This window comes from Saimiri boliviensis, chromosome 4, assembly GCF_048565385.1.
Source record: "Saimiri boliviensis isolate mSaiBol1 chromosome 4, mSaiBol1.pri, whole genome shotgun sequence".
In the NCBI taxonomy this organism is placed as follows: Eukaryota; Metazoa; Chordata; class Mammalia; order Primates; family Cebidae; genus Saimiri; species Saimiri boliviensis.
In genome coordinates, this window is record NC_133452.1 from 61,211,855 (window position 1) to 61,238,991 (window position 27,137).

The following is a 27,137-nucleotide window of genomic DNA, read 5'->3' on the forward strand; positions in this document are numbered from 1 at the left end:
CCTCTCTCTAACTGGAGTAGAAGTGTAATGACTGCAGCTGGAGGAGGCAACGAGATGCCCACAGAATGTTGAATAAAGCAGAGCAACAAGATACACAAAGCCTGGTTCTCCAACAATGCTGAGCTGCCAAACCAGCTCTGGATTGCCTACCTGGATTTTTATGTAAAAGAATAATAAACTTCTGGCCAGCCTTAGTGGCTCACACCTGTAATCCTAGAACTTTGGGAGGCCAAAGTGGGCAGATCACTTGAGCTTCAGGAGTTCGAGACCAGTCTGGGCAAGATAGTGGGACCTCGTCCCTAGTAAAAGTAACAAATTATTTAAAAAAAAATTTTTTTTTAATTAGTCAGGCTTAAAATTAGCACGTGCCTATAGTCCCAGCTACTGGGGAGGCTGAGGTGGGAGAACGACTTGAGCCTGGAAGTTTGAGGTTGCAGTGAGCTATAAGCACACCACTGCACTCCAGCCTGGGCAACAGAGCAAGACTCTCTCTCCAAAAGAAACAAAAAGGGAATAATAAACTTCTATCTTGCTTTTAAAGTAGTGTATAATTGGGGTCTCTGTTATAGAAGCCTTAGTTGTACCCTAACTGATATAAGTACTTAAGGCCTGCAAAAGAGAATCTAAGGGTCTCCTGGAACACGGGGCCTCACAGCACCAGGATGAGGCTTGGGGTTCAATGTTAAAGCTGGAGATGCAGGTTAAGTGTTCCCTAAATGTTTCCAGCAATTTGAGATGCTTGCCAGTGTGGCATAATAAGAAATATATTTGATCTTTGTCCCTGGTTCTTGGTACAGAGTTCCTAAAACCCTTGGAATTTCCTGAGTAATAGGAGTGTTTTCTGTTATTCATTGCATCACACCTGAGTTCATGTTAAGGAGGTGACGCTAGGGTGGGGCTGGTAGCCAGAAGGATCAAGTGGGTAGAAGGTTGGAACTTTCTTCCCCACACACTGACCGCAGGAAGGTGTGGCTAGAGATTGAGCTCTGTAAACACTCAAGGAGATTTGGAGAGCTTCTGGTTGGTGGACACATTTAGGTGCATTCACCTCCTAGGTAACCCCCTAGACATCTCTTCCACTGGGCTTCCTGAGTTATATCCTTTATAATAAACCAGTAAACATAAGCAAAATTTTTCCCTGAGTTCTGTGAGCTATTCTAGCAAATTATTGAATTTAAAGGGAAAGGAGGTTATGGAAATTCCCAAATTTGCAGTCACCATGTAGATATGTGGGTAGCCTGGGCACCCTATTTGTAGCTGACAGGTGAACTGGAGGCATTCTGTGGGACTAAGACCTTTTACTTGTGAGATGTGATGCTCACTCCAAATAAAGAGTGTCGGAATTGAACTGTTGAATACCCAGTTAGTATTACAGGATTTGACAATCTCACAACCAGAGAAAAATGCTCTTCTCTACCCCCTCTTTTAGATTTCTGGAGTCAACCAAGTGAAAAACCTCAGAGTGATTACTGATTTATTCCTCTCCCTCCCACAACCCTATTCACTCTTCAATCAGGTTCTCAGCCAATGAATCATCAATGCTGCTCAATTTTGTATGTGGAATACTCTCTAATCCATTCCTTCCTCTCCTTCCCTACCCTACCACCACAGCTTTTGCCCTTTAAAGGAAGCAGGGATCTCTCTTAGGACCTGCCATGCCCTCCCCCACCCCCAACGTAGACATAAAGAAAAATCTGGAATTCCTTCCAGGGAAATTCCAGACACCTAGCTAGCCCTGAGAAGTATATCAGCCACTTGATAAGCAAAAAGATAATAGTAGCTCAAAATAATGGCCAAGGAAGTTAGGGATGTTCCCTACAGAAACTAAAGATAACATCTTAATATATGTCACTGAGTTGTTCTCAGAAATTCCAACCCCTACCAAATGGATCTGCTGGCACACAGACCTCAGATAAAAGGGAACTGAGGACTGAATTCTGACCACTGCTCTTTGTTCTAAATTTCTTCCTGTGGGGCCTAGAGGAGGTTATGCTCACGAGCCAGAGCTAACATTCTTTTCTGTTGACCCCAAATTTTTAGATAAAGCTTTCTTTCCTTAACCAATTGCAAATCAGAAAATCTTTTAATCTAGCTTTGACCTGTAGGCTACTCCCTTCAAAATGCCCCACTATGTTAAGTCAAATCAATCTATAGCCTCCATGTATTGATTTATGACTCTGATTTTCACCACTGTGCCAAATTTACCACCACCTCAATCTGTAAAACATCTTCTGCCAACTTCAAGGCTGGTCTTACTAAAATCCAAATGTGATTTTATCAATCTTTGGCTTGAAATTCATCTCACTGTTTAAAGGAGTGGCTTTCCAACTTTATTTTAATAGCTGTACTTTTTTTCATATAAAATCTTCCATCAGCCGGGCGCGGTGGCTCAAGCCTGTAATCCCAGCACTTTGGGAGGCCAAGGCAGGTGGATCACGAGGTCAAGAGATCGAGACCATCCTGGTCAACGTGATGAAACCCCGTCTCTACTAAAAAAAAATACAAAAAATCAGCTGGGCATGGTGGCGCGTGCCTGTAATCCCAGCTACTCAGGAGGCTGAGGCAGGAGAATTGCCTGAACCCAGGAGGCAGAGGCTGCGGTAAGCCGAGATCGCGCCATTGCACTCCAGCCTGGGTAACAAGAGCGAAACTCCGTCTCAAAAAAAAAAAAAAATCTTCCATCAAATCCTCAATTTAGCCGGGCGCGGGGTGGATCATGAGGTCAAGAGATCGAGACCATCTTGGTCAACAAGGTGAAACCCTGTCTCTACTAAAAATACAAAAATTAGCCAGGCGAGGTGGTGCACACCTGTAGTCCCAGCTACTCGGGAGGCTGAGGCAGGAGAATTGTTTGAACCCAGGAGGTGGAGGTAGCGGCGAGCTGAGATTGTGCCATTGCACTCCAGCCTGGGTAACAAGAGCGAAACTCCGTCTCAAAAAAAAAAAAAAAATCCTCAATTTACTAAAGAGAAAAGTGAGAAGGTGGAGCACAAAGTCCCACCCTCTTCATATCCCCCTCATTAACATACCCACACACCCCTATTTCCCAACAGCCTCACTTTAAAGGATTATATTTAGTACAAATAATGTACAGAAAAGGGTTAATGGGCCGGGTGCGGTGGCTCACGCCTGTAATCAGAGCACTTTGGGAGGCCGAGGTGGGTGGATCACGGGGTCAAGAGATCGAGACCATCCTGGTCAACATGGTGAAACCCCGTCTCTATTAAAAATACAAAAAATTAGCTGGGCATGGTGGCCCGTGCCTGTAATCCCAGCTACTCAGGAGGCTGAGGCAGGAGAATTGCCTGAACCCAGGAGGCGGAGGTTGCAGTGAGCCAAGATCGCGCCATTGCACTCCAGCCTGGGTAACAGGAGCAAAACTCCGTCTCAAAAAAAGAAAACGAAAAAGAAAAGAAAAAAGAAACAGAAAAGGGTTAACACAACAGGCCTGAGACTACCATCCACAGAGCATATTTATTCATGTCTCAAAATTGACAAATAAATAAATAATACCTAATTTTTAAAAGCCGAAGCTGGATAGAGTGGACCACATCTGTAGTCCCAGCCACTTGGGAGGCTGAGGCAGGAGGAGCCCTTGAAACCAAAAGTTGGAGGCAGTAGAGCATCATGATCATGCCTGTGAATGGCCACTACACTCCAGTCTTGGCAACAAAGCAAGACCTCATCTCTAAAATAAATAAAAACAAAATAAATAAAAATTGTTTTGGCCAGGCATAGTGGCTCACGCCTATAATCCCAGCACTTCAGGAGGCTGAGGTGTAAAGATCATTTGAGCCCAGGAGCTTGGGACCAGCCTGGGCAACACAGTGAAACCTTTGTCTCTAAAAAATATATATATATATTAGCTAGGTATAATGGTATATACCTGTAGTCCTGTAGGGATTACTACTAGTAGGAACTACCGTTACTTGGAGTGCTAAGGTTGGAGGATAACTTAAGCCTGGGAGGTTGAGGCTACAGTGAGTGGAGGTTGTGCCACAGCACTCCTGCCTGGGTGACAGAGCAAGACCCTATCTAAGTAACATAACGCGACATAACATAACATAACATAACATAACATAACATAACATAACATAACATAACATAGCATAACAAAGAAATTGTTTAAAAGTTAGTCACAGGAAATATCAGGATTGTGGCCAAAACACTGTTTCTCTTGGCATCTGCCTTTGGAGAGGCTTAAAGTCTTTCCACTTTTATTTTCACTAGCCTAATATCTTGATTTAATAGTGTAGACTTCATTCCCAGTTTTCAGAAAAGAAAACCAAGGTACGCTGAAGATGAGGCATAAATTCCACTAGGCAGCAGAGATAAAAGGAGAATCAGTCAGCCAAGATACTCAAGGCTGACAGATTGGCCAGCTTAGCCCTGGATAGCAGCTGTATAAATTGAAATACAAAAGACTTCTCAAAGCTGCACTAAATTAAATCTGTTACTACATCAGTGTACACAAATTATGTGATGCTGCTGCCATATTATTTTGATTTGTATTAATTTGTCTTATTGTACTCCAAATGGACAGTGGGAAAATGCCATTCGGAAGTTCCACACACTAATCTACAAACATAAATGGAAGATTTTAGGAACCCAAAAAGCCTGCGCTATTCTTTCGAATACTTCAATTTTGTACCTTATTTTACTATATTCTCCTAAACTAAGTTTCAGGAAGATCCTACTATACTCCACAGCCCACTTGCTGTAAGATTTAGTCAATATCTTGTATCCTACATCTGAATAACCTATTAAATCTTCCTCAATATTAAAACAATTACTCCTATTTAGTTTTACTTTCACCAGAGGGGGAAAAAAATGAGTTTTCCACAGGCTTTGTGTATAGTTGTAATTACTTTTATTTTCTCCAACTTTTTTAAGTAAATGTAACCTCAAGATTTTATTATCTGCATAATAAAACAAAAGATGATGCTTAGAAACTGGATCAACACTTGGCCCTTTCTCTTATCTCTTTCCAGTTCAAAATGCTTGTATCTCTTGTGGCCAGCATTCTCTTAGATCTGCAGTTGGACTCAACGCATTCAAGTCTCAGCACAGTCTTCTTTGTGTTTCAGCCTTTTTCTGGAAAATCAGCTTAGTCTGCCTGTGATTATGATAGCTACTTTGCTTCCTGTCATAACACCACTTTCCTTGGGCACACAGAGAATCCTTGCTTTTCTTGTCCTGATCTTGTTGTGAGGCTGGTGCTTGCCATATGCCATACATCTTACAGAAAGTCTAGAGAGTTTTAGACACAGTCACCCTACATTTATGAAAATGCTCTCTGTAAGAAAAGAAGTCCATTTTCACCTTAAAACATAAATTTGAAACAAATACAATTCTCCTAAAACTGTAGAGTCCCAAGTTTATGCTAATATGCTCCCCTTAACTAATCTCACTACATTAACAAATAATATATAATAAACTGAACCTGCCTTTGCAAAATTATGACAGTAAGAGAAATCTGACATAGTCAACTCCACCTTGCTTCTGACCTCCAAGTTGTGCTTGATCATACCTGGGTACAGGCCAAGCTAACTTTGGGAGGAATTTAGTTTACAGTTTAACTTTAAAGCAGTTATGAAAATATTATTGCTCCCTCCTTAAAGCTAACCCCTCCTTGCTCAAAAACCAAAAGCCACCTTTGTAAGACTAATGAAAGCCTATGAGAATAAAATTATGGGAGGGGCCTGAACTCCACTAAAATGTAGGCCAAGTCTCTATAATCCCTTACTGCTCAGGGGTCATGTGGCCAGAGGTCACAAGATTTGTGACTTCTCCAACTGCTTCTACAAATAACATCACTGTTATAGAACCTAAGATTGGTTTTGCCGAAATGTCTTTCAGACTGACCCGACCTGGACTCATGACTCATGACTCAACTGCTCCTGTTGTCCCACCCAGAGTTGGACTCAGCGCATGAGGATCGATTTCTATACCCCTACGATTTCATCACCAACCAATCAACAGCGCCATTCCCTAGCCCCTTGCCTTTGAAATCGTCCACAAAAACCCTCAGCTCCAAGCCTTCAGAAAGACTGATTTGAGTGATCATTCCAGTTCTCCTGTGTGGGACTCCCTTGTATCACTTAAACTTTTTTCTCTACTGCAATGCCACAGTCTCAGGGGATTAATTTCGTCTGTGCAGTAAACAGAAAGAACTCGTTAAGTAATTACAAATTTATAATTATGCTCTTCTTTTTTTTTTTTTTGTAACTATATAGTTTATTTAAACCAAACTGTGGTAATACGGAGAAGAGACTGAGGTGGCGGCTGCCCAGAATCTTTGTGGAATACATATGCAAAGTAGCTAGGAGTCCTTGGACCCACACTTCAGTTACAGACAAGTAAGCTGCGTAAATACAGAGAACATAAGACACAAGACATTTCACAGCTTTTTGCGTTTCCATTTTAAATGTATGTTACAACTTTACATATTAAGTTACTACTCCATGTATTTTGTGACAATGGCTAAGGATGCAATGGCCCCATCTCCCTGACATATGCAGACTCTGGTCTGTAACACAGAACATTTCAGTGGGATACCAAACAAGCTCTTAACACATAACATACAAAAAGACCTTTAAAAATCAAATTAATATAATGTTCTTCATGTTAAATGAGGAAGAAGAAAGAGAAGTTAAAAAAAAAATAGAGAGACATTAGGGTGCTTTAAATGTAAGGCATCTTGACGTCTTAAATGTTTAATTCCCTTCCTCCAGGGGAGAAAAAAATATTTAACCAATGGAAAAAGAAAGCAACATCCTAGCGCCCTACAATGAGGAAGAACCCCATCCTGACAGTAATTATGCTCTCCTTAATGGCACAATCCAAAAATGAAGAGCCAATGCAAACTGTCAATGATACCCTTACAAGAATCATTACATAATAAATATAGGGGTTTTTTTTTTCTTAACAAGGTCTTGAGTTAGCGTCCATGACAGACTTAAGGGGAGGTAGGTGTCTGGGAGCCTCCTGAAATTAAAAGAAAATTATATATTGTATATTTCAAAATTAATAATGGATTTTAAATGGTCTCATCACAAAAATATGATAAAGAGGTGAGGTGATGGATATGTTATTAACTTGATTTAATCTTTCTAGAACATATACATCTGTTAAAACATCAGTGTACCCTATAAATATATACAATTATTATTTGTCAATAATTTATGAGTTTTTTAAAAGAAAATTATATGAGTATGTTTAATCTGAGGCAAGTCCTCTAAACATACAACTTCCAGGTTTTTAAGCAAGATAAGAACCAATGTTTTATTTTATTATTATTTTTTTAAACAGGGTCTCTCGTTCTATGGTTCATGCTGGAGTACAGTGGCATGATCATGGCTTACTGTAGCCTCAACCTTCCAGGCTCAAGCTATCCTTCCACTCCCACCTCCCGAGTAGCTGGGACTACAGGTGCATACCATCATCCCTGGCTTATGTTTCATTACTGTAGAGAGGGGTTCTCCCTATGTTCCCTAAGCTGGTCTTGAACTCCTGGGCTCAAACAATCCTTCCACCTTGGCCTCCCAAAGATGTAGAATTACAGGACTGAGCTACTATATCCAGCCCAGGAACCACTGTTTAAAAAACGTGTTGAGCTGGACACAGTGGCTCATTCCTGTAGTCCCAGTACTTTGGGTGGCTGATCACTTAAGACCAGAAGTCTGAGGTTACAGTGAGATTACAACACTGCACTCCAGCCTGCACAACAGAGGAAGCCCCTGTCTCTAAAGAAAAAACAAAAAAGAAAGGAAAGAAGAGAACAAAGGAAGGAAGGAAGGCAGGCAGGGAGGCATAGAGAATCTGAGGCCCTACCCCAGCCCTCTGAATCAAAATTTGCATTTTCAACAAATACTTCGGTGTTTTACATGCACATTAAAGGCTGAGAAGCACTGTGCCAGGGAATGATCAGAGACTCCTACAGATTATCAGGAAAAAGCCTTTCTATGAAAAACACATTAAGTTGACATCTGAATGCCAAAAGGAGTCACCCATGAGGAATATCAAAGAGAACATCCCAGCCTAAGGTTATAGATGAAGCAAAGTAGAAATGGAAATGAGCTTCACATTTTCAAGGAAGAGAAAGGGAGCTTATGTGGTTGACGCAAATGAGCAAGGTAGAGTAAGTGCTACAAGAAGAGGTTGGAAAGGACAATAAGACGCCCAGCACAATAGCTCACACCTGTAATCCCAATACTTTGGGAGGCCAAAGTGGGCAGATTAAGGCCAGTCTGGCCAACATGGAGAAACCCAGTCTCTACAAAAAATACAAAAGTTAGCCGGGCATAGTGGTGCATGCCTGTAATCCCAGCTGCTCATATGGCTATGGCACGAGAATCACTTGAACTCCGGAGGCAGTTTGCATTGGGCTGAGATCACCCCACTGCACTCCTGGCTGGGCAACAGAGCAAGAATCTGTCTTAAAGAAAAAAAAAAAAAGTACAACAAGCACTAAATGATGTAGAGCCTTAAAAGCCATGGTAAGTAATGCAGATTCTGTAAATAGGATTGAGAACAAGGAGAAGGTTTTTTAAATTATTATTCTTTTCTTTATTTCCCTTTATTTTAAAATTAAACTTAACCCCTCTAAGAAGCAGAAGGTTTTGATCAGGGTACAAGATATTATTAAAAGATAATAAAGATTGATAATAAAAGATTACTCTAGAATATAAGACTAGGAATGCAAAGTAGAAGCAGAATATGTGAATTATATAGTATGTAAATTCTTTTTTTTTTTTTTTTTTTTTTTGAGATGAAGTACTGTTCTTGTTGCCCAGACTGGAGTATAATGATGCAATCTCAGCTCACTGCAATCTCCACCTTCCAGGTTCAAGCAATTTTCCTGCCTCTGCCTCCCAAGTAACTAGGATTACAGAAGCCTACCACACCCACTAATTTTTTGTATTTTTAGTAGAGATGGGATTTCATCATGTTGGCAGGCTGGTCTCAAACTCCTGACTTCAGGTGATCTACCTGCCTTGGCCTCCCAAAGTGCTGGCATTACAGGTCTGAGCCACCACGCTCAGCTGTGAATTATTTTCAGTAAAACTACTATGTATTTTTTATGTAGAAGTAGCAATTAGGAGACTATTCAAATAGTTGAGTTAAGAGATATCTACGGGCTGGACTCAGTGGATCATGCCTGTAATGGCAGCAATTTGGGAGGCCGAGGTGGGCAGATCAGTGAGTCTAGGAGTTCAGGACCAGCCTGGGTAACATGGTGAAACCTGTCTCTGTTAAAAATTAGCCAGGCGTGGTGCTGCACACCTGCAGCCCCAGCTACACAGGAGACTAAGATGAGAGAATCACTTGGGCCCAGGAAGGTTGAGGCTGCAGTAAGCCATGATTGTGCCACTGCACTCCAGCCTGGGCAACAGAGTGAGACCCTGTCCCAATAAAGAAAAATGAAAGAGAGAGCGAGCATTAGTTATGATTTAGACCAGAGAGTTAGCATTGTAGGATAATAGACGAAGATCATGTAGCTAATAACAGTAGCAATTGCTAACCTTTACTATTTACTAAGTATCAGGTTACTTTTCTAAGGAATTTCTGTACATTAACTGAATTGATCTTCACAACTACCCTATGAAGTAGGTACTAGTATTATCCCTACTTTAAAAATGAAGAAACTGGCCAGGCGCGGTAGCTCAGGCCTGTAATCCCAGCACTTTGGGAGGCCGAGGCGGGTGGATCACAAGGTCAAGAGATCGAGACCATCCTGGTCAACATGGTGAAACCCCGTCTCTACTAAAAACACAAAAAAATCAGCTGGGCATGGTGGTGCGTGCCTGTAATCCCAGCCACTCAGGAGGCTGAGGTAGGAGAATTGCCTGAACCCAGGAGGCGGAGGTTGCGGTGAGCCAAGATCGCGCCATTGCACTCCAGCCTGGGTAACAAAAGCGAAACTCTGTCTCAAAAAAAAAAAAAAAAAAAAGAAGAAGAAACTGTGGCATAGAGAGGCAAAGTAACTTGTCCATGTTCCCAAAGCCAGGAAGTGGCATCTGTGCCCCCCAGCATAGCAGACAGGCAGGATGTTATAGTAATGGAAGGAATGTGGGCTCTGGAGTAATAATATCTGGGTTCCTCACCTGACTACACCATTTCAGCTCTCATTTATGATAACGTTGTTCTCCATGGTGGACTGAGCATGTGATCACCATCCTAGCCAATGATGCTTAATGGGGAAGTTAGCTTCTGGCAAAGTCTTCCCCAAAGCTCCTCAAAAGGGACTTACTCTTTCCTTCCTTTGTAATTCCACCTGTGAAATCAGGATACTTGGACTATTGCATCTTAAGAACATGAGAGGAAGGCTAGGTGCAGTGGCTCATACCTGTAATCCCAGCACTTTAGGAAGCCAAGGTGGGAGGATCACTTGAACACAGGAGTTCAGGGCCAAAGTAAACTATGATCTATAATCACACCACTGCACTGTAGCCTGGGACACAGAGCAAGACTCTATCTCACAACCAGAAAAAGAACACAAGAGGAAACATTGTTGACATAGGCAAGATAATCATGATCTTGACACATATCATATAAAGCTTAATCACACTGACACTGTTTCCACACAGCTAGGGTGATAAGAGCAAAAGGAATATGTTTTTTGATGCTTTAAGTTGGACTAGATTTAATATCTTTATTGTATTGATATCCTTTTTTATTATTATTACTTTATTTTAGAGACGAGGTCTCACTTTATTGTCTAGGCTATAGTGCAGTGGCTCAATCACAGCACTGCAGCCTTAAATTCCTGGGTCAAGTGATTCTTTCAACTCAGTCTTCCCAGTAGCTGGAACTACAGATACGCACTACCATGCTTGGGTAATTTTTATCTTTTTTTTTTTACTTTTTTGTAGAGACAGGTTCTCACTATGTTGCCTGAGCTGGTATTGAACTTCTGGCCTCAAGTGATCCTCTTGCCTCAGGCTTCCAAAGTGCTGGGATCACAGGCATGAGCCACTTGCCTGGCCTCTATATTTGATAATCTACAGGAACTTAGGCAAAATGAGGGACTAGAATCTTTCAATAGAAGGCAAACATTGTCTTTTAAAAATTGTATTTTAGGCCAGGCATGGTGGCTTATGCCTGTAATACCAGAACTTTGGGAGGCCAAAGCAGGTAGATCATCTGAGGTCAGGAGTTTGAGACCAGCCTGGCCAACATGGCAAAACCCAGTCTCTACTAAAAATACAAAAATTCGTTGGGCATGGTGGCACATGCCTGTAGTCCCAGCTACGTGGGGGGCTGAGGCAGGAGAATCACTTGAACCCAGGAGGTGGAGATTGCAGTGAGCCAAGATCGCACCACTGCACTCCAGCCTAGATGACAGAGCAAGACTATCTCAAAAAAAAAAAAAAAATTATATTTTAAAGCTTTGCTTCATTCTTTAGGTTATTTTAATACTTGAGATCGCCGGGCGCGGTGGCTCAAGCCTGTAATCCCAGCACTTTGGGAGGCCGAGGCGGGTGGATCACGAGGTCAAGAGATCAAGACCACCCTGGTCAACATGGGTGAAACCCCGTCTCTACTAAAAATACAAAAAATTAGCTGGGCATGGTGGCGCATGCCTGTAGTCCCAGCTACTTGGGAGGCAGAGGCAGGAGAAATGCCTGAACCCAGGAGGCGGAGGTTGCGGTGAGCTGAGATCGTGCCATTGCACTCCAGCCTGGGTAACAAGAGCGAAACTCCGTCTCAAAAAAAAAAAAAAAAAAAAACAAACAAACAAAAAAAAAACTTGAGATCAATATTTTTTGAGAATTCATCTCCAACTACATACTCAAAATCAATAAAGGTGTGGTATAACATGCAGAAAACTTACATACAACTTATTAGTAAAGTGGTATTCAGCTAGAAACATTCTATTAAAAATTTCCAACTCGCCGGGCGTGGTGGCTCAAGCCTGTAATCCCAGCACTTTGGGAGGCCGAGGAGGGTGGATCACGAGGTCAATAGATCGAGACCATCCTGGTCAACATGGTGAAACCCCGTCTCTACTAAAAATACAAAAAACTAGCTGGGCATGGTGGCGTGTGCCTGTAATCCCAGCTACCCAGGAGGCTGAGGCAGGAGAATTGCCTGAGCCCAGGAGGCGGAGGTTGTGGTGAGCCGAGATCGCGCCATTGCCCTCCAGCCTGGGTAACAAGACCAAAACTCTGTCTCAAAAAAAAAAAAAAAAAAAAAAAAAAAAAAAATTTCCAACTCAAAAACACCAAAACACCCATTATTAAAGGAAAGAATTGAAGACATGCAAAATGACATGTCTATGCAAATGTAAAGTATATCCAAAGTAAAGAAAACTATCCTTTTGGCCAGGTGTGGTAGCTCATGGCTGTAGGTGGCCAAAAAGGGAGTATCTCTTGAGTCTAGGTGTTTGAAACCAGTCTGGAAACAAGACAAGACCCTGTCTCTACAAAAAAAAAAAAAAATCAAAAATTAGCTGGGCAGGGTGGCATGCACCTATAGTCCCAGCTACTCAAGGAGGCTGAAGTGGAGGGATCACTTGAGCCTGGGAGGTCAAGGCCACAGTGAGCCATGACTGTATCACTGCACTCAGCCTAGATGACAGTGAGATCTGGTCTTTTTTTTCTTCTTTGAGATGAAGTCTCGCTCTGTCACCCAGGCTGAAGTGCAGTGGCGCAATCTTGGCTCACTGCAACCTCTGCCTCATGGGTTCAGGTGATTCTCCTGTCTCAGCATTTCGAGTAGCTGGGATTACAGGTGCATGCCACCACATCCAGCTAATTTTTGTATTTTTAGTAGAAACGGGGTTTTACCATGTTGGCCAGGATCGTCTTGATCTCTTGACCTCGTGATCCACCTGCCTCAGCCTCCCAAAGTGCTGGGATTACAGGCAGGAGCCACCACCCCCAGCCTCTGTCTTAAAATAAAATAAATATAAAAGTTTTAAAAGAAAAAATAAAGAAACTTCATTAGGAACAACATTCTGAAAGGTAAAGAAAAAGAAAACTAATACTAATAAGTACCTACTCGGGCAGATCTCTTGAGCTCAGGAGTTTGAGACTAGCCTGGGCAACATGGCAAAACCCCATCTCTACAAAAAATACAAAAATTGAGTGTGGTGGCATGCGCCTGTAGTCCCAGTGACTTGGGAGGCTGAGGTGGGAGGATCACCTGAGCTCCAGAGGTCGAGGCTACAGTAAGCTAAGATGGTGCCACTGCCCTCTAGCCTGGGTAACAGAGGCCCTGTTGTCCAAAAAAAAAAGAGAGAGAGAGAGAGAGAGGGGTGCCCACTATGTAGCCAGTGCACAAATAAGACTCTCTGTATATTGTTTTACTTCTCTAGAAAAATCTGAGTTAGGCATTATTATTCCTTATACATGAAGAAACCAAAATACCTTAAAAAGTCAAGTGAGTGTCCAAGCCAGGATCTGAAGCTAAGTGACTCAAAACACCAGGATCTCATTCTCACTCAAACAACCGTAATACTATAGACTAGTGAAGGCTGTGCTCCCATTTGTCATAGGCAGGCAACAGAAAATCAAAATACAAACCTCTTTCAGGCTCTCATATCTGAAGTACTCAAATCTCCTAGAGCAACCAACAACCCACTCCTCCTGGGTCTCCATCCTCCTCAACCTTGCTAGAGCTTGGCTTTGCCTGCACGATAGGTCAACTGCCTCTACTAACAAGTGGCACTCTTCCAAAGCCTACCAGAAGCAGCAGCAGCATTTTCTATGAAAAGCCCAAAACCAAAGTGTTGGAGGGAAGAAATTCCTTTTCATACATATCTAAAAGCCCTTATATTTTACATAGCAGTCTCTTAAGAATTTTGAATAATAACCAGGTTTATGTAAACTTTGTTGAACTTCAAGTATAAAATATTAATATATTTAGCACTAAATGAAGACATAAATGACCTAGTCTTCAAATCTGAAGATGATACCACATTAGAAAACAAATCATGTTGGGTCACAATCACAATTCAAGAAGATGTTGGTGTGCTACTACCAATATAAAAATTTTTTTTTTGGGGGGGGGACGGAGTTTCGCTCTTGTTACCCAGGCTGGAGTGCAATGGCGCGATCTCGGCTCACCGCAACCTCCGCCTCCTGGGTTCAAGCAATTCTCCTGCCTCAGCCTCCTGAGTAGCTGGGATTACAGGCACGTGCCACCATGCCCAGCTGATTTTTTGTATTTTTAGTAGAGACGGGGTTTCACCATGTTGACCAGGACGGTCTCGATCTCTCGACCTCGTGATCCACCCGCCTCGGCCTCCCAAAGTGCTGGGATTACAGGCTTGAGCCACCGCGCCCGGCTTACCAATATAAAATTTAACGAAGGTGCAGTTAGGCTTAAAAACTTAATTATCCTGGCTGGGCATGGTGGCTCACGCCTGTAATCCCTGCTTGGGAGGCCAAGGCGAGCGATCACCCGAAGTCAGGAGTTTGAGACCAGCCTTGCCAACATGGCGAAACCCCATCTCTACTAAAAATACAAAAATTAGCTGGGCATGGTGATGCACGCCTGTAGTCCCAGCTATTTGGAAGGCTGAGGCAGGAGAATCACTTGAATCCAGGAGGCATAAGTTGCAGTGAGCAGAGATTGTACCACTTTACTCAAGCCTGGGCAATGGAGCAAGACTCTGTCTCAAAAAACAAACAAACAAAACAAACAAACAAACAAACAAACAAACAAATTATCCTGGAAAGAATCAGTTTAAAAGTATTAAATAGAGAGTTTGGTGAAGTAACAAATGGTTCAAAAATAATGATAAAGTGACTATAGTGTACAAAGCTCTGTGCTAGAAACTACAAATACAATCGGTGGCGAGGTGGATGGATGCTGTTAACTACACTCAAAACAGTGACAGCTGGGTGTGGTGGAGTGTCTGTAATCCCAGCTACTCAGGAGGCTGAGGTGGGAGGATCACTTTTAAGGTTTAAGACCAGCCTGGGCAACACACCAACACACCCATCTCAAAAAAAAAAAAAAAAAAAAAGGTAGACACAAATAAGTGGATAAACAACTCTAATAAACTGTGGAATGTCATAAAGGGAAGGGATAGATGCTATAAGATCACGGGGCCAAAGCTAGTAATCTAGGTTAGGGAGTTTAGGAAGGGTACTCGGAGGAAATGATGCTTCAATTGAGATCAGAAGGGCAGACAGAAGTGAGGGAAGGAGGAAGGGAGATGTACTAGCCTGAAAGAAGGCCTAGAAACATGACACTGTGGAACACTAAAGAAAACAAAACAAGTTCAGTTTGGCTGACATGTAAAGTGAAAGCAGAGAAGGGTAAGCGATGAACTACTGGAGGAGTACAACGGAGCCAGGTGAGGCAGCGCCTTGCAATGATACGCAGCTTGAATTTAACCCTAACGACCTTCGGAGCCACTTAAAAGTTTTAAAGAATGCAGTGGTTTATGCCTTCTCTTAAGCAAAAAAGAAAGATACTGGAAATGGAGAAACACATTTTAATATCTTTATCTTTCAGCATATCATAGATAACCATTTGGAAAATACAATAGAAAAAAAAAGGATCCCACTCACAAAAAATAAAACTAATGTTAACTTCCAGGCACAGTGAGACACTTGACTATAGTTTCAGCTATTCAAGGGGTTTAAGTGGGAGGATTGCTTCAGAGCCTAGGAGTTTGAGGCCAGCCTGGCCAACATGGCAAAATACCGTCTCTACTAAAAATATGAAAATTAGACGGGTATAGTGGCACACGCCTGTAATCCCAGCTACTCCGGAGGCTGAAGCACGATAATCACTTGAGCCCGGGAGGCAGAGGTTGTAGTGAGCTGAGACCACCCCACTGCACTCCAGCCTAGGTGACAGAGCAAGACTATGTGTCAAAAAAAAAAAAAAAAAAGTGAAAATACAACTCACAGAATGGGAGAAAATATTTGCAAATCACATCTCTGATAAGGAATCTGTATCCAGAACACACACAGAACTTTTGCAGTTCAACAATAAAAAGACAATTGCAATTTCTAAATGGACAAAGAATTTAAGTAGACATTTCTCCAAAGATATATAACTGGTCAATAAGCACATGAAATTATACTCAGTATCACTAGTCATCTGGCAAATATAAATGAAAATTAAAATCAGATACCATTTCACATCTACTAGGATGGCGATGATAAGAAAGACAATAACTAGTGTTGGAGAACGTGTAGAGAAATTAAAACCCTCATATACTGCTGATGGAAATGTAAATGATGCAGGCTTATTTGCTGTCTACTATAATAACATCTCCCCCCAGGTAAAAAGCTGGGAAGGCTTGTTTGCAACCCTTATAAAAGACGAGGTTTCCTAAGCTTGGGGTTCCTCAAATGTGACACAAATCTGCTGAATATACATCACCCACCTGGGCCAATCTCTGAATAGCCCCATGGGACTTGAGAAACAAGAGGAACTGAGGCACGCATAAAGCTTGCATTGCCTGCTGGTCCACGATAAAGCTCTTTGTCTCTGATCCAGGAGTTCCATGTCTTTTGCCAACATCATGAAACAGTAACCGGCTAAAGTGTTATATTGCAAGCTGGGTAAAATCTGAGACCCCTGAGAGTTGTTCACATCAAGAATTATAATTAACATGTAATCAACGTGTAATAAAAATTTTAAATTATTGATATCATACGTTCTTTTCTTCTACTAGGTCTTAAAGATTTAGTATTTGACACCTGCAACACATCTCAAATTGGAAGCTAAATTTTCATTGGAAATATTTAATTTGTATTTAAATTTCGTAAAATCTATACTTGAGAAAAAGTAGGTTCACTTTCCCAAGATGTTCCAACAATATTTAAAAGTTTTCCAATAGCTGAACAGTTTTCCAACAGCAGTATCAAGTATCCTTAACTATCCTTTTCTCTTTTTTTTTGAGATGGAGTCTTGCTCTGTCACCCAGGCTGGAGTGCAGTGGCACGATCTCAGCTCGCTGCAACCTCCACTTCCCGAGTTCAAGCAATTCTCTTGTCTCAGCCTCCCAAGTAGCTGGGACTACAGGCACCCGCCACCATGCCCGGCTAACTTTTGTATTTTTAGTAGAGATAGAGTTTCACCATATTGATCAGGCTGGTCTTGAACTCCTGACCTCAGGTGATCCACCCACCTCAGCCTCCCAAAGTGCTGGGATTATAGGCATGAGCCACCACGTCCAGTCCAAGTATCCTTTTTAAATTTTATATGTAAGTTAACTAAAATTAGATGAAATTAAAAATGCAGTTTCCTAGTCATATCACACATTTCAAGTGCTCAGTGTCCACATGTGGCCAATGGCTATGGTATCAAAGCTCAGGTTTAATCAATTTTGAAAAAGAACAAAGTTGGAGGACTTATACAACCAGATATTAAGACTTATTATAAAAACTACATTTAGGACAGTGTGATACTGGTACAAGAATAGACCAATGGAACAAAATAGAAGCCCACACATACATGGTCACTTGATTTATGTCAAAAGCAGCACTGCAGTGGCCCAGAGGGAAAAAAAAGATACTCTATATAAAAAATGTTGCTGGGTCAATTGGATATCCATACAGAGAAAAATATATCTTGACCCTAACCTAACATCATACATGAAAATTAATTCAAGAGGTATCATAGATCTAAACATGAAAGGTAAAACAATAAAGCTTCTAAAAGAACATATAAAAATAGCTTCGTGACCTTGAGGTAAGCAAAGATTTCTTAAATAGGACACACATAAAAAGACTGCTAAATTGGACTACATTAAAATGTAGAACTTCTTCAGCTGAGCACAACCCTGTAGTCCCAGCTACTTGGAAGGCTTAGGTTGGAGGATGCTTGAGCCCAGGAGTTCAAGGCTGCAGTGAGCTATGATCACACCACTGCACTCCAGCCTGGGTGACAGAGCAAAACCCCATCTCTAAAAAAATCAATATTAAATAGGTAGAATAAAATTTACAACTTCTGTTCATGCAAATACTCCATTAGCAATGAAAAAGCTAAATCGGACATGGTGGCTCACGCCAGTAATCCCAACACTTTGAGAGGCCAAGGTGGGAGAATAGTGGGAGGCCAGGAGTCCCAGAACAGCCTGGGAAACAGAGAGAGATGCCGTCTCTGCAGAAAATTTTAAAAATTAGCTGGGTGTCGTGGCACATGCCCGTAGTCCCAGCTACTTGGGAGGCTGAGGTGGGAGGACTGCTTGAGGCCAAGAGGTCCAGGTTGCAGTGAACTGTGATTGTACCACTGCACTCCAGCCTGGATGACACAGAGAAATCTAGCTTCAAAAATGAAAAGCTGGCCTTATACCACTTATAAGGTAAGAGATAAATGAAAAATTAAAAAGCAAGCTACAGACTGGGAGAAAATACTTGGAATCTATGTATCTGACAAAGGACTTACATCAAGATTGTGTAAAGAACTACAACTCATTAAAAATAAAAAAATAATTTAAAAAAAAAGGAACTACAACTCATTAAGAAATAGACAAAGTGCATGTCACAAAAGAGCCTATCCAAGCGTCCAGTAAATATATAAAAGTATTCAACTTCAAAATGTTCAGGGAAAAGCAAAATAAAATCATGAGATATCAGTATACACTTATTAGAGTGACTAAAATTTAGAAGAATATCAGCTGTTGGTGAGGATGCACAGTAACTGAAATCTCACATTGAAATGGAAATATACATTGATATAACCATTTTAGAAAACTGGTCTTGTCTACTAAAGCTGCACAAATGTATAAAATATGATCCAGCAATTCTTTTTTTTTTTTTAAGACGGAGTCTTGCTCTGTTGCCAGCCTGGAGTGCAGTGGCGCAATCTCGGCTCACAGCAATCTCAGTCTCCTGGGTTCAAGTGATTCCCCTGCCTCAGCCTCTCAAGTAGCTGGGACTACAGGCACGCACCACCATGCCAGCTAATCTTCTGTATTTTAGTAGAAACAGGATTTCACCATGTTGGCCAGAATCTCAATCTCCTGACCTCGTGATTCACCCACATCGCCCTCCCAAAGTGCTGGGATTACAGGCATGAGCCACTGTGCCTGGCCCGATCCAGCAATTCTATTCTTTGGTATCTGCCCAACAGATAGCATACATATATACACCAAATATATGTACAAACATATTCAGAGCAGTATTATAAATAGTAGTCAAAAATTGGAAACAATCCCAATGTTTAAAATTGTAGATTGGATTTAAAAATTGTGGTATAACTTTGGGAGGCCGAGGTGAGCATATCACGAGCTCAAGAGATCGAGACCATCCTGGCCAACATGGTGAAAACTCCATCTCTACTACAAAATACAAAAAATTAGCTGGGCGTGGTGGCACACGCCTGTAGTCCTAGCTACTTGGAAGGTTGAGGCAGAAGAATTGCTTGAACCTGGGAGGCGGAGGTTGCAGTGAGCCGAGATTGCACCACTGCACTCCAGCCTGGCACCTGGCAACACAGCAAGACTCCATCTCAAAAAAAAAAAAAAAAAAAAGATAAAAAAATTGTGGTATAGAAAGTCAATTTATATGCTCAGGAAAAAAGTTGTTCTTTCTTGGTTTTTCTTGTTTTTGAGACGGAGTCTCACTCTGTCACTCAGGCTGGAATGCAGCGGCATGATCTTGGCTCACTGCAACCTCCTCCTCCCAAGTTCAAGTGATTCTCCTGCCTCAACCTCCCGAGAAGCTGGGATTACAGGTGTGCGCCACCATGCTCAGCTAATTTTTATATTTTTAGAAGAGACAGTGTTTCACCATGTTGGTCAGGCTGGTCTTGAACTCCTGACCTTGTGATCTGCCCGCCTCGGCCTCCCAAAGTGCTGGGATTACAGGTGTGAGCCACTGTGCCCAACCTAATTTATTTTTAAATAGAAAAAATAACAAATCAAATACAAACTGGAGAGACCTGTTTTAATAACTCCAAGAGTCACAAGTGAAATATGAATGTGACCTGACCACCAAAAGTTAATGCAACAGGACACACAAAAGGTAACCTACAACAGGGCTATAGGCTGACCATATTTGAAGGAATATATTGTGATTTGGGGGCCACACTTTCAGAGTGTCATTCAGAAAGTAGATAGTAATGTCAAGAAGGGAAGGAGTTCAAGGATCTAGAAACTATGTTGTGAGACTTGATTGACAGCACAAAAGACTGCTGACATTAACGAGACACTTAGTATACAACATCCCAGCATATGGATGGCAGCAAGAAGTACGTGGGAAATGAATGAATGGGAGAAATACAATAAGCCTTTAATATTTTAAAGGTGATTAAATGAATTGGGACAAAGTGGCACCCAATAATTTGATAAATGAATGAGTAAATGAGTAAATAAATAAATGAAATATTATCAGTCTTGATATGTTAAAAGAGCTGTCTCACATGGAATCAGGATTAGTGTTATATATACTATACCTGAGGAAAGAGTCAAGATGAATGGGGAGAGTTTACAGAAACTCTCAAATTTCAGCCTACTTAGTTTTCTCAAAATTAATGCTACCCAAAAATCAACAGGATGCCTCAAAAAGAAGCAGTTAAGGCAGAAGCTACATGTTTAACATTGACTATATCGCCCAGAGGCCTTCTGTAGCACTAATACTCTATGATTCTATGAAATGCCATCTTGAGGCTGGGCACAGTGGCTCACATCTGTAATCCTAGCACTCTGGGAGGACAAAGTACGTAGACCACCTGAGGTCAGGAGTTCAAGACTAGCCTGGCCAGTATGGTGAAACCCCATCTCTACTAAAAATATGAAAATCAGCCAGCCGTGGTGACAGGTGCCTGTAGTCCCAGCTACTCAGGAGGCGGAGGCAGGAGAATTGCTTGAACCTGAGAGGTAGGGGTTGCAGTGAGCCGAGATCATGCCACTGTACTTTAGTATGGGTGACAGAGCAAGACTTTTCTCCGAAAAAAAAAAAACCCAGCCATCTTTAGATCTTGCTGCGCAGCAAATAATTCACAATCACTCCAGTTCCTTTTAAAACCAGTATCCATTTCTTACTAAATGAAGATAGTTTACCTGCATAGTATAAATCAAATTTTAACAGCTTTCTTTGAAACATAATGGCAAAAGAAGTAATTTATGGCCTGGTGTGGTAGCTCACAACTGTAATTCCAGCAATTTGGGAGGCTGAGGCAGGCGCACTGCTTGAGCCCAGAAGTTTGAGACCTGCCTGGGCAACATGCTGAAACCTTGTCTCCATCAAAAATAAATAAATAAATTATAAAGTAGATTTAGAGCTTCAAGAAAAAAAATACAAAAATTAGCCAGGCGTAGTGGTGGTGGCTCATGCCTGTGGTCCCAGCTATTGGGGAGGCTGAGTCAGAAGGCTCACCTGAGCTGAGGAGGTTAAGGCTGCAGTGAGCCATGATCATGCCACTGCACTCCAGCCAGGGTAACAGAGCAAGACCCTGTCTCAAAAAAGAGATAATTCATAATTTCTAAGAACCTCTAGGTGTTCAGGGTATCCAGATGAAAAGTAGTTAAGTCCAGGAGAACAAAATCTACCCCTGGTTATCTACAGAGACCCATTGCACAATCTCAGAAAAATCAAAACTGCATTTTCTAGAATTCAAAGCACTAAATTCAGACTAGGCCCTTGGCCATTGCTAATATAAATGAGCCTCTCCAGAGTTAAAATGGTTCTAGAAATTTTGTATAAAGTTGAGTTCTTTCCATTTCTACTCACTGACTAGAATCTACCACCTCTACCACTTCATTGTTAATATTTCAATTACATACATGTAATTGAAACTTCTTACAGTTTTCAAAAGACTTTCTCACATAATAACCTATTTAAGTCTCATAAATGACCTACAAGGAAGGCAGAGTTAGGAAAATTAATCCCAGTCTACAGATGAGTAATGGAAATACCATATCAAATGATTGATCCAGTACTGCAGAATGAAACCAAAATCGCAATCTAGTCTTTTCCCGATCAGGTTTTATTAGTCATCTGGTATCCCACATGTTTACCATTCCTAAAACAGAACTGATCAAAATGCTTCAAAGTAACAGTTATGGAATAAAGGAGCTTCACTTCTTCACAAAGAGAAAGAGGAGGGTTGCCAAAAAGAACACATGCTTAGTTAAATGAAATCAAAACTGTATAAGGAATTCAGATTTCCAGTTTAAAATGTTTACCCAACTGCTGTGAGAAAAATGCACAATCAGGAAAAGCAGTTTAATATTTCTAAAGGGCTGGATTAAAATTTCAGCTGTAAACTTCATTACTGTAATTAGATTTTTAATGCATATTTATTAAACATCCATTTAAATACTGTGTTCGCAATTATTCATGAGTTATTTGTACATTTGCGTTGATTTTAACAAACTGTAAATAGTGGCCACTGACCAGAAATGTTTCCCTGCAATGACAGAAGCCCATGCTAAGGTCATAGGCAGCCTGTTTTATGCTAGATTATGTTCTAATCATACCCAAAAGATAAATATTCAGCTGTTTTTTTGAAGACCGCAATGGTCATCGATGACCCAAAACATCAGACTTACCATTGACATTAAAGACCTAGGTTTCATTCTGTGATGAATAAACAAAGTACAGAATAGAAGAAAATCAAATCTTAATTAAACTCTTTCTTTAGAAAAACAACATAAGCCATCATCAAGGAGTGCACTGCAAGATGATTTACTTTATTTATAAAAGGCTGAGTTAGGAGCTTTAAAAGGGTGCTTTTGATTTAAATAGAAAAATTATGAAAATTAACACTAAATGCTTGGTGGTTATCATTCCTTTCCTTCAGCAGCTAGTCAATCTTAAATGTGCCAATGTGTATAACTTTACAAAAGGAAAAAAAATAGTACTTTAAATTTCATGATAACAAATCAGTAAAATAATGCCTAAAAATCTGAATAAAGCTATTCTGAAGTAATTATAGGCATGGCCCAGAATACTGAGTAACTCCTTAATATTCACCCTGTTCACATACTATTTAATAAAGACATCCAAGGGATCTAATCTTTTTCAAAAGATTTTTAAACCCATTTATTTGTTATGTTAGTTTAAATTTTATACACACACATATATAAAGGAGAATTTCAAAATGGAATCTGCAGGAGTTGCATTTAGGATATCAATTATATTATGAACAAATGGAGGAATGACTATAAAGAAGTACATGTTCAGGCTTTAAAACTTGTTGAACTGCCACCTGGTCAAGAGTATGGATAGATAACATGTTGATAGAGTAGCTTCTGGGATGGTAGCAATGAAGAGAAGAAATAAGATGGAGAAGCAGGATTGTAAAAAGAGGTTATGAAAGATACTCTGGAAATTAAAGTATCTCCAGGAAGGGAGTAGAAACAGTCCTCAATAGAGACCCTTGGTCAAGGGAGGCAAAAGACAGCAGGAAGAGCTAGCATCTGTAATGCTTTTAGGAGAGAAGACAGAGCTAGGCGGGTGGCACATACCTAAAGTCTACTACTGGAGGCTGTGGTTGGAGGATCACTTGAGCTCAAATTAGAGACCAGGCTGGGCATGATGGCTCACACCTATAATCTTAACACTTTGGGAGGCCAACGCAGGAGGATAGCTTGAGCCCAGGATACCTCCAGACCAGGGCATGCAACATGCAATATAGTGAGACTGTGTCTCTAACTAAAAAAAAAAAAAAAAAAAAAGCCAGGCGTGGTGGCTCATGCCTGTAATCCCAACTCTTTGGGAGGCTGAGGCAGACAGATCGCTTGAGGTCAGGAGTTCAAGACCAGCCTGGCCAACATGGCAAAACCCATCTCTACTAAAAATACAAAAATTAGCCAGGTGTGGCAGTTCACTCCTGTAATTCCAGCTACTCAGGAGGCTGAAGCACTAGAATTGCGTGAACCTGGGAGGCAGAGGTTGCAGGGAATTGAGATCACACCACTACACTCCAGCCTGGGTGACAGAGCAAAACTCCATTTTCCAGAGTCAAGGAAACTTTTCTTTTGAGCTATTGACAGCTTTTAACAATTGAGTATATTCCTGTAAACAAAATTTGGAGTATATTTGTTTCTCTCTAACTGATTTCTCCAGAACTTGAACACTATTAGTGAGTATCTTAACTTATGACAATAGTTATTTGCATAACTGCAATAAGAATCTGTTTCATTTGGGCCAGGCGCGGTGGCTCAAGCCTGTAATCCCAGCACTTTGGGAGGCCGAGGCGGGTGGATCACGAGGTTGAGAGATCGAGACTATCCTGGTCAACATGGTGAAACCCCGTCTCTACTAAAAATACAAAAAATTAGCTGGGCATGGTGGCACGTGCCTGTAATCCCAGCTACTCAGGAGGCTGAGGCAGGAGAACTGCCTGAACCCAGGAGGTGGAGGTTGCGGTGAGCCGAGATCAGGCCATTGCACTCCAGCCTGGGTAACAAGAGCGAAACTCCGTCTCAAAAAAAAAAAAAAAAAAAGCAAAAAAAGAATCTGTTTCATTTGTAACAGGGCACAATTGGAGAAACTGGTATTTTACCAAGGTTTTGACTGGAATGGTGTGCTTTCCTTTAAAGAATCAAACTTGACTTTTAGAGCCAATAAAAGCCCCTTTGGACCACGCATTTCATCTGTGCCACAGCATGTTTGCTTCTCCATTGGGAACTCCTGTTTCTCCTTGCCTCGAAATGGACCCCAACTGCTCCTGCTTGCCTGGGGGCTCCTGCGGCCGTGCAGGCTCCTGCAAATGCAAAGAGTGCAAATACACCTCCTGCAAGAAGAGCTGCTGCTCCTGCTGCCCTGTGGGCTGTGCCAAGTGTGCCCAGGGCTGCATCTGCAAAGAAAAATTGGACAAGTGCACTTGCTGTATCTGATGCTGGGACAGCCCTGCTCCCAGAGGTAAATACAGCAACCTGTACAAACCTGGATTTTGCTACATTTTTTTTTCTATGAAACGTGAATGGCAATAAACTCAACTAGATTTTTTTTTTTAAAGCCCCTTTGGAAACTGGCTTCTTGTCTACACAGTCCCTGCACAGGGTTCCTGACCTTTGGTAAGTAAAGAAGTATGGTACAGGCCTAGGAGCCCCGAACCTCAAGAGAAGTATTTACTCAACTCATAGGTATTTGAGGGTACAAACCCATGGCTGGGCTCAACTTTTTAAAAAGGTCTTAAAAATAAATAAATAATTAATTAAAATTAAAATTAAAAAGGTCTTATCTGAGATTCCTTCTATGGAACAGAGTTCCAACAAAGTCAGTTTCAAACGCCTATGTGAGAAATAATTATTTTTGCTGCACTTTATACAAATATCAGGCCAACTACAATAAAGCAAATAGGTCTTCCATAATTTGTCTTTAGTAAAAATGGGAGACTGGAGAGAAAAATTATGTTTCAAGAACTATGGTATACCTGTTATTAAATTCTAGTCTTGGGCTGGGAGCGATGGCTCATGCCTGTAATCCCAGCACTTTGGAAGGCTGAAGCAGGTAGATCACCTGAGGTCAGGAGTTCAAGACCAGCCTGGCCAACATGGTGAAACCCCGTCTCTACTAAAAATATAAAAATTAGACAGGCATGGTGATGGACACCTGTAATCTCAGCTACTCAGGAGGCTGAGGCAGGAGAATCACTTGAACCTGGGAGATAGAGGTTGCAGTGAACCGAGATCACGCCATTGCACTTGAGCCTGGGCAACACAAGAAGACTCCATTTCAAAATATATATATATATATTGAGTCTCATCAGTTGTTTTTGAATTTTTTTCTGCAATTTAGACTGACTCTGCTTATTCTTATAAATCAACCAGTGATCTCTGGTTGCTTAATCTGGATCAATATTCTAATCCTGGACACATACTGGAATCAGCTAGCAACCTCACATCAGCTTGGTTCTAACAGTTGCTGAGTTCATGGAAAGCCTTCTAAGTTCATTTGCTTGGGATAATTTACTTATTTTGCCTTGCTGTTGTGGAATATACTGCTATAGTACTGTTTATGTAGGAATGCAGGATAGGCTTACTCAATGTTCTCTTAAATTGAACAGTTAATCTTCCAGATACTGCCTTTTGTCAAAACTCAAGCGTTATGAATGGCCCTTGCCATACCAATGCTTTCTGACTGAGTTTCTTTCTATCCTGAATACAAAAGACCCTAATAGTTAGGCAGCAATATCATCGCCCCTATTCAGCCTGAAGAAGTTGCAGAAGATGGATCTTTGTTCCTCTTCAACCCTTAGGATTAAGGGTTCCCTTGTAAAAGGGAGGGGAGGAAATGTCAGCGGCATTTTAACCAGAGCAACTCCATCTTGAATAAGGGCTGGGTAAAATAAGTCTGAAGCTTTGGGGGCTGCATTCCCAGGAGGTTAAGCCATTAATAGTCACAGGATGAAACAGGAGGTTGGCACAAGATACAAGTCACAAAGACCTTGCTGATAAAACAACTTGCAGTAAAGAAGCCAGCCAAAACCTACCAAAACCAAGATGACAATGAGAGTGACCTCAGGTTGTCCTCACTGCTACACTCCCACCAGCACCACAACAGTTTACAAATGTCATGGCAATGTTACCCTATATCAGGCGTCCCCAAACTTTTTACACAGGGGGCCAGTTCACTGTCCCTCAGACCGTTCGAGGGCCACCGCATACTGTGCTCCTCTCACTGACCACCAATGAAAGAGGTGCCCCTTTCTGAAGTGCGGTGGGGGCCGGATAAATGGCCTCAGGGGGCCGCATGCGGCTGGCCGGTAGTTTGGGGATGCCTGCCCTATATGGTCTAAAGTTACCCTACATGATCTAAAAAGGGGAGGTATGAATAAGCCACCTTTTGTTTAACATATAATCAATAAATAACCATAAAAATGGGCAACCAGCAGCCCTTGGGGCTGCCTTGCCTATGGCGTAGCCATTTTTCATTCCTTTACTTTCTTAATAAATTTGCTTTCACTTAAAAAATAGAAAGAAAAAATAATAAAAACCTCACAAAATTCAAGACCAGCCCAGGCAACATAGCAAGTCCCCATTTCCACACACACACACACACACACACAAAAAATTCAGTAGGGTGTGATAGTCCTAGCTACACATGGGAGGATCACTTCAGTCCTGGAGTTCCTGGCTACAGTGAATCACACCACAGGATTGCACCACCACATGGCAGCATGGGTGACAGAGTGAGATCCTGTTTGTAAAATAAAATAAAATGAACAAATAATAATAATAAAATAAAATTTTTAAATTTTTTTTTTTGAGA

General features: G+C 41.4%; 1 protein-coding gene and 1 pseudogene across 6 annotated transcripts in view; one reads left to right on the forward strand and one right to left on the reverse strand.

Moving 5' to 3' along the window:
- The window catches only part of AFG1L (AFG1 like ATPase), a 263,443-nt gene that overhangs the window by 199,479 nt on the left and 36,827 nt on the right, over nucleotides 1–27,137 (reverse strand). The window lies entirely within an intron of this gene.
- LOC104652647 (metallothionein-1X pseudogene) lies at nucleotides 24,518–24,760 on the forward strand (annotated as a pseudogene).